The sequence below is a fragment of the Trachypithecus francoisi genome, unplaced genomic scaffold (assembly GCF_009764315.1).
Source record: "Trachypithecus francoisi isolate TF-2019V2 unplaced genomic scaffold, Tfra_2.0 Lachesis_group5, whole genome shotgun sequence".
Classification (NCBI taxonomy): Eukaryota; Metazoa; Chordata; class Mammalia; order Primates; family Cercopithecidae; genus Trachypithecus; species Trachypithecus francoisi.
The window spans coordinates 100,851,203-100,859,379 of NW_022681470.1; the positions used below are offsets into that span (position 1 = coordinate 100,851,203).

An 8,177-nucleotide genomic window follows, 5' to 3' on the forward strand; every position below is an offset into this window, starting at 1 on the left:
GGCCGGATCTCAGCTCACTGCAAGCTCCGCCTCCGGGTTCACGCCATTCTCCTGCCTCAGCCTCCCAGGTAGCTGGGACTACAGGCGCCGCCACCTCGCCCGGCTAGTTTTTTTGTAGTTTTTTTTTTTAGTAGAGACGGGGTTTCACCGTGTTAGCCAGGATGGTCTCGATCTCCTGACCTCGTGATCCGCCCGTCTCGGCCTCCCAAAGTGCTGGGATTATAGGCTTGAGCCACCGCGCCCGGCCCAAACTTAATCCTTAAAGGACATGTATTTGAATTTTTCAGCTGGTTAGAAACCTGAATATACCAATCAAAGAAAACTGCTCCTTACATGCTACAGATTTAGTTTTCTTCCTGGACTAAGATGTCTTTTAGATACAGTAAATTTGTTAAAGCCAAGAGCTCCTATGGAACAAAGTTGGGTGGGAGGGGGGACACTGAGTAGTAAGATCACTCTTGTAACAATGATGCCACTCTTGCAGATATTGACAACTACTGGGCCCATAAAATTTTTACGGGCCGGGCGCGGTGGCTCAAGCCTGTAATCCCAGCACTTTGGGAGGCCGAGACGGGCGGATCACGAGGTCAGGAGTTTGACACCACCCTGGTTAACACGGTGAAACCCCGTCTCTACTAAAAAAATACAAAAAGCTAGCCGGGCGAGGTGGCTGGCGCCTGTAGTCCCAGCTACTCAGGAGGCTGACGCAGGAGAATGGCGTAAACCCGGGAGGCGGAGCTTGCAGTGAGCTGAGATCCGGCCACTGCACTCCAGCCCGTGCGACACAGCAAGACTCCGTCTCAAAAAAAAAAAAAAATTTTTTTACCAGACATTCGAAAGACAAGATATGAACAGCTTACCATTGCTGCAGTCTCAAATATCAGGAGATACCATTATTCTCAGGACAATAAATAGACAATAAAAGAGACTCACAGAGCAGATTAGCTGTCATGTATCACCAAACAGGGACTGGATCCTTGTCAACACCACCCATCAGAGATTGTCCCCAGAAATTCACTCCATAACATCAAAATCAAAAACCCACACTGATGGCAAAAAATAATGATACAATAATGAGAGAGAGAGAGAGACCTGTCCTATAGCCATACTTAGTGGGTAAAAGCCAAAGAGCTCAATTTCTGCTCCTGATACTTAATAGAACAGAGGGAACATGAGCCAATTGCTCAGTGGGTCCAGATCTGCACTAAGTGCCTGTTGGATGCAGGATTCTACTGTCTCCAATAATATGTCTCAGATGGACTAGCTTTTTGTTCTATTTTGTTTGTTTTGTTTTGTTTTTGCTTTTGTTTTTCTGTTTTTGAAGCAGAGTCTCGCTCTGTTGCCCAGGCTGGGGTGCAATGGCACAATCTCGGCTCACTGCAACCTCCGCCTCCTGTGTTCAAGCGATTCTCCTGGCAGCCTCCCGAGTAGCTGGGAGTACGGACACACACCACCTCGCCCGGCTATTTTTTTTTTTTTTTTTAGTAGTGACGGAGTTTCACCATGTTGGTCAGTCTGGTCTGGAACTCCTGACCCCAGTTGATCAGAAGTAGGTGAGGTCAGAAAACATACCCTGGGAGAGGCTGGCACAATGCCCAGAACCGCCGTTGCTAGGCCTGGGGTTTTCTTCTGTAGTGGATACTAGTATTCACGTAGTGCAGGGACAAAACCAATTAGATACTTCTGGGAGTTAAAAAGAAATGAATTTACAGAATTTACATTTGAGAAGGGGTATTAAGGAATTTGCCAGGGTACTGACGCGTGTCAGGTGCAAACCGCAGATTGAGAGAGAGCTAAGTATTTTCTCTCCAGGAAGGTGATCCGCGAGGGCCTGAAGAAAGAGGGACGGGGGAGGACGCTGCGCCAGAAATAGGAAAGGGCTGCTTGGGGGTAGGAAGGATGAGTGGGGGTGCTACCTAGAAAGTTGTCTGGCAATGGATGTAGGATGTGGACGCGAGACATCAAACAAGAAGCTGTCGCTTAAATAACGTCTGAAGAAAGACTAGATATGTAAACGGCAGGAGACAGCAGGGAAACTGGACCCAGCTCCTCATAAAACTTTCCGCCTTATATTTCAGGGAGGATCGCGGCACATTTCGGCTAAGACAGATGAGGTGAGGCTTGCGGACCTCGATGAATGTGCGTTAGGGCACCTGGGCGCCAGGAGAGCCGTTCCCCTACGCAAAGTAAGAGTGTTATGTCTACAACCAAACGGGGACACTAAGAGTCCTCAAAGACCGTGACCGTGCTTTCTTCCCAAATAACAGCGCCCGTCTGCGTAGTTTGCACCTGGCTCTATGAGGTGAGAACACATTCCCCGCTAGCACAAAAATCCTACAAACTCCTGAGGAGACTGCGGTTAGAATCGGAGGCTGTGTAAAAACGTGACTGGGGGCTGGGGAAAAACAAAGATTTTCACAGAGCGCGAGAACCCAAAGACCCTAGAGACCATGAACCAATCTCTGCGGTGAGGTGACATGTTATTTCCTCCAGAATAACAATAACACTTATAACCAAGGAACAAACCACCTAAAAAAAGAAACGTAACTCTTGGCTGGCATAAAGTCTACTCTTGTTAAACTTCGAAAAAGACAGGGGAAAGCGCGAACGCAGTCCCCCACTACCACAAATTATGCAGTCGAGTTTCCCACATTTGGGGAAATCGCAGGGGTCAGCACATCCGGAGTGCAATGGATAAGCCTCGCCCTGGGAAAACCACCTTCGTGATCATGGTATCTCCCCTGCCAGGTAAGTATGAGCTTTGGCACCTCCGCCCTGCCACAGCTCCACACGCCTAACCCTTTACACGCACGGTCACTTGCCCCGCGCACCCCCGAGCCCTCCTAGCCCTGACACACAGCTGGGACTCTCAGGTCCGACCGGCGGTCCTGGGCTCGCTCCCACAACACGGGAAGTCCTTCGTGGCGAAGCAGCCGGTGGCGAAGCGGCAGCCCCTGCGCTGCCTCATCTACATAGAAGTCGCCCTCTCCGTGATGTCACTGACAGTGCCTTTCCCAGTCCCCGTCTGCTTTTCTGCCACTCAGCCGACCGACCCGCTGCCGGAGCCGGCAAGAGGAAGTGACGTCTGCCTCTCCTTTTTCCCTCCCGCCCTCTATTCTCTCCCAAAGAAGCTGACACTTAACCTGTGTTGTGGAGCAACCTTTCGGCGGTCAGATGAAGCCTGGACATCCTTTTTCAAATAATGGCTTTTTTTTTTTTTTTTTTTTTTTTTTTTTTTTTTGAGACGGAGTCTTGCTCTGTCGCCCAGGCTGGAGTGCAGTGGCCAGATCTCAGCTCACTGCAAGCTCCGCCTCCCGGGTTTACGCCATTCTCTCGCCTCAGCCTCCCGAGTAGCTGGGACTACAGGCGCCCGCCACCTCGCCCGGCTAATTTTTTGTATTTTTTTAGTAGAGACGGGGTTTCACCATGTTAGCCAGGATGGTCTCGATCTCCTGACCTCGTGATCCGCCCGTCTCGGCCTCCCAAAGTGCTGGGATTACAGGCTTGAGCCACCGCGCCCGGCCAAATAATGGCTTTTAATTCGCAGACTAGAACGTTTGGGATTACAAAAGAAACCGTTTCTCTTCACATCCTTATCCTTGGGATGTAGCATTCCCCTTGAAATTGAAAGCCGTTTAATATCAGAGAGAAACCCTATTTATGAAAGTAAAGAGGCTGCTCAGATGACTGCAAACCAGCCTTCCTTACTGGTTTTATCACTGGTACTGTTATAAAGACAGTTGTCAAGTTTCATGAATCTTGTAGTTGGTTTTTCCTTTTTTTTCCCCCAAATTCAGTATTATAGAAAAATATCCTGCCCCAGAAGAGATGACTGGACACTCTCAAGTGTGGTGTTGGATTTTGTCACCTTAGTGCTAACCTCATGTTAGTTTTTTATATTCTGCAAAACAAAACCAAAATAATCCAAATTTGACACAAATACCTGGGATCCATCTTACTTGATATGTTTAACAAATGTCTGGATCATCTTTTCTTATATTGGATTATAATGCAGGAAACACTGAAGTAAGCAAAGTTGGAATGCCCAAGTCAAAGACCATTTGAATATTTACGAGTAGATTTGAGACAGGAATAATACAGGGTGGTCACAGGATAATAAATTCTAGGCAGCAGATTTACCTGACTTGAGGCTATGGGCTGATAAGACGCTGAAAAATCATGGTGTGGACCAAGCTGTCTAAGACTGACTGGATCCAATGTGGTGCTTGATTTGATGTAGGTTTTACCTAGGCCCTCATTATATGCTCATTAACATACTAAATCACACACCCACCAGTGCCATGACAGTTCTGAGACCAGTATTTGATGTAAAAATGGATGGCACCACAGTTCTGAGAAATCTCCACCTTCACCCAGGAATTGTCATGAATATTCCACTCCTTGGTTAAAGTAATCCATCAAGACGAAACCTCAGAACCATTGTTCTCTCTCGGGTATGCCCGAACTCCCCTTTCTTGAGTGTGTACTTTATGCTTTGCAATAAATTTCTTCTTTCACTGTTTGCTGACTCATCCTTGACTTCATTCTCCAGATGGTGTCAAGAGCCTGGACACCACGGCTGGGGTCGAGATCCCACCAGCATCTGGGGACCTCCCCCAGCCCACCAGTATCAGATTCTATTCCATTGTTCAAATCACAAAACATCAAGTAGAGAGTTCCCCCTAGAGACCATAAAGATTCTGTGGCATAGTGGCCAGTTAGGCCACCAGAAGGCATGGCAAAATATTGAAAATGAGGGATTAGGTGACAATGTAGCAACTGCTAAATACTAAATACTTGATCCAGGCCCCATTCCCTGGATACTGACAGGGAGACACATTGTCCAGGTAGTAGTGGAGAAATACTTTCTGGGTATCTGACCAGCCTTTGTGGAAAGAACTGGCACCATCCTGCAGATGTAACCGCCTGATGGGTTCTTCCTGCCCACTGTACATACAAAATCAATTCGTGGAGACCATGGCATTGCAGTAAAGAGTTTAATTGACACAGGCCAGCCACAACCTGTGGGAGACAGAGTTATTACTCAAATCAATCTCACTGAAGGCTTGGAGGTAAGGGGTTTTTCAAAGACAGTTTGGTGGGGAGGGGGCTAGGGTTTGGGCAGTGCGGATTGTTGGGAATGAAATCACAGGGGTGTGGAAACTGGCCCTCCTGCACTGAGCAAACTTCTGGGTGGGGGCTAAGGGACTGGTTGATTTTCGGGCCAAATGGTGCCATCCAGTAGTCAGACATGCAAAAGCCTGAAAAGACATCTCAAGAGGCCAATCTTAGGTTCTACAGTAGTGATGTTCTTCACAGGAGTAATTGGGGAAGCTGCAAATCTTGTGATGTCTGGAATAATGGCTGGTAATTATTTAATGAGGTATACATCTTAGCAGAATTCACGCCCCTTTCATCCTCCTAACTTGGTGTCCTTTCATTAGTTTTACAGGAGTAATTTAGTTTTGGGGAAGGTTATCATTTAAACCAACCTTTTTGGCTGTCACCAATGTTTTTGGCACCAGGGACTGGTTTCATGGAAGATAATTTTTCCATGGAAGGAGGTAGTGGATGGTTTCCTGATGAAACTGTTCCACCTCTGGCCATCAGGCATTAGTTAGAGTCTCATAAGGAGTGCGCAATCTGGAATCCCTCACATGCGCAGTTCCCAATAGGGTCTGAGCTCCGATGAGAATCTAATGCCGATGCTGATCTGACAAGATGGTAATGCTTGAAAGTCTGCAGCTCACCTCCTGCTGTTCGGCTGGGTTCCTAACAGTCCATGGACCAGTACCTGTCTTGTGGCCCTGGGGATTGAGGACCCCTGATTTAAACTATAAACTCAATTTTTCCCAAAGATCGCTTGGGAGAAATTGCGCAGGAATGAGCAAAGACAGCTAGTCTGTGAGGCTAGAACCAAGATGGAGTCAGCCATGTCAGCTTTCTCTTATTGTCAGAATTTTGCAAAAGTAGTTTCAGAGGGACTACCCTGGACACTTGTTAAAAACCTGAGATGGATTTTATTGTATGTACTACAGTAGGCAAGAGAGACCAGCAGAGAACTAAGCTCAACTCCAAATACAGCAAGAAGAGTTGAACATGTATAGCCAATCGGCAAGATAAGAAAGTCAGTGGATGGAATGTTACTAAGAGGAATTTGATTAGCTATCAAAGGTGGTTGGGAGGACTCTTGCTAAACTAGGTTCAACAGTATTCTTTTCTAAAACTGGACTTGGCAGGCCAAGAACTAATAGAGAAAAGGGCTCAGCGGCAACTAAGGTTTGGTCAAAGATGGAGTCCTTGTCAACTCTATATTGAAGCTTCTGCAAATAAATGAAGACCAACCAAACAAAAGAAAGCAAAGGCTATTTATTCTGAGCTTGCCATAGCAGGGAGTCAGCCACTGTTACTTGTGTTTTGGCCGAGACCTGAAGGCAGTCAGAAGGGTGAGAAAGCTTTTTAAAAAGAAAGACTTCAGGCCGGGCGCGGTGGCTCATGCCTGTAATCCCAGCACTTTGGGAGGCTGAGACGGGCGGATCACAAGGTCAGATGATCAAGACCATCCTGGCTGACAAGGTGAAACCCCGTCTCTACTAAAAATACAAAAAAATCAGCCAGGAGTGGTAGCAGGCGTCCGTAGTCCCAGCTACTCGGGAGGCTGAGGCAGGGGAATGGCATGAACCCAGGAGGTGGAGCTTGCAGTGAGCAGAGATCTCACCACTGTGCTCCAGCCTGGGTGACAGAGTGAGCCTCTGTTTCAAAAAAAAAAAAAAAAAGGCTTCAGGTATGTTTGGATTGGAGGCTGTCAGCATGGTGAAGTTGTAGATAGATGAAGAAAATCAAAATATTTTTCCCCAGAATATGTATCTTTGGCATATTTTAAGAACGCTGTCAGAGAGCCAGCAAACAGAAGTAACTCTGCAAAACTGTCTTTTATAGAGGAAATTTACACCTGCAGAGAATCTGCATTAATCCAGCCTTTCCTTGTCAGGACTGAGAAATAAAAATAAGCCCTAGGCCTTACAACCAACTTACCGGACTTCCTCTTGGCTGACAGGACTGCAGAGAAACCTTGAAAAATCTTTCTGACTGTGACAGGATAGGATGTCGGACATGCCCCCTTAAAACCCCTCCCTCACTAACCGCCATTATGAGGCAGGAGAACAGCAGAGGGAATTGGAAGTTGGATAAAAGGCAGAATGAGTAAAAGCAGAAAGAGAAGCAAGGTGATGGGGTGGGAGAGCAAGAAGCAAGATAAAAGGCAGAAGTTGAGCAGCCAAAACAAACAGTAAGATTAAAGAAAGCAAGCAAGGCCGGGCACAGCCTCTCACACCTGTAATCCCAGCAGTTTGGGAGGCCAAGGGAGGCAGATCACCTGAAGTCAGGAGTTTGAGGACCAGCCTGACCGACATGGTGAAACCCCTTTGTCAGGCCTCTGAGCCCAAGCTAAGCCATCGTATTCCCAGTGACCTGCACGTGTACATCCAATTGGCCTGAAGCAACTGAAGATCCACAGAAGTGAAAATAGCTTAACTGATGACATTCCACCATTGTGATTTGTTTCTGCCCCGCCCTAACAGATCGATGTACTTTGTAATCTCCCCCACCCTTAAGTAGGTTCTTTATAATCCCGCAAACCCGTAAGAAGTTTCTTTGTAATTCTCCCCACCCTACAGAATGTATTTGGTGAGCTTCATCCCATGCCCCCAAAACATTGCTCTTAACCTCACCGCCTATCCCAAAACCTATAAGAACAAATGATAATCCCATCACCCTTTGCTGACTCCTTTTCGGACTCAGCCCTCCTGCACCCAGGTGAAATAAACAGCCATGTTGCTCACACAAAGCCTGTTTGGTGATCTCTTCACACGGACACACGTGAAACACTCTTCTCTACTAAAAATACAAAAAATTAGCTGGGCATGGTTGTGCACTCCTGTACTCCCAGCTACTCAGGAGGCTGAGACAGGAGAGTTGCTTGAACCCGGAGGGAAGAGGTTGCAGTGAGCCAAGATAGTGCCACTGCACTCCAGACTGGGCAACAGAGCAAGAACCTGTCTTAAAAAAAAAAAAACAAGCAAGGACCCCATGGCCAGCAAGATCCAAACCAGTAAAGGGGCAGCTCCTCAAAGAGAGGCATGTGGATTAGAGAGAAAAAGTATCCTTAAAATGACTTC

The 8,177-nt window shown here is 47.1% G+C and overlaps 1 non-coding gene across 1 annotated transcript; it reads right to left on the reverse strand.

Annotated features, from left to right (window-relative positions):
- Window positions 1-2,592: 2,592 nt before the first annotated feature.
- LOC117076883 lies at window positions 2,593-2,756 on the reverse strand. The gene has a single exon (XR_004434515.1). It is a non-coding gene; the product is annotated as a U1 spliceosomal RNA (small nuclear RNA).
- Window positions 2,757-8,177: the final 5,421 nt, after the last annotated feature.